Below are 201 nucleotides of genomic sequence, written 5' to 3'. Positions count from 1 at the left end.
AGTTGAGGCAAGTTGGATCTAAACTCTGCAGGACACTGGCCCTCCAGGACTGAGTTTGGGCACCCCTGCTCTAATTAACATTCATAAGATAGGTCTTCAGCATAGTAGGATTCGTAATCTCGTCAATTTGATTTTAATGTGCGCGTGAAGGATGTAAACGTCTTGCCTATAAGCCCCCGCTGAGCCAATCACGTGTGACCC

This window comes from Sinocyclocheilus anshuiensis, unplaced genomic scaffold, assembly GCF_001515605.1.
Source record: "Sinocyclocheilus anshuiensis isolate Anshui unplaced genomic scaffold, SAMN03320099.WGS_v1.1 scaffold648, whole genome shotgun sequence".
Taxonomy (NCBI): Eukaryota; Metazoa; Chordata; class Actinopteri; order Cypriniformes; family Cyprinidae; genus Sinocyclocheilus; species Sinocyclocheilus anshuiensis.
This window is presented reverse-complemented; position numbering follows the sequence as displayed.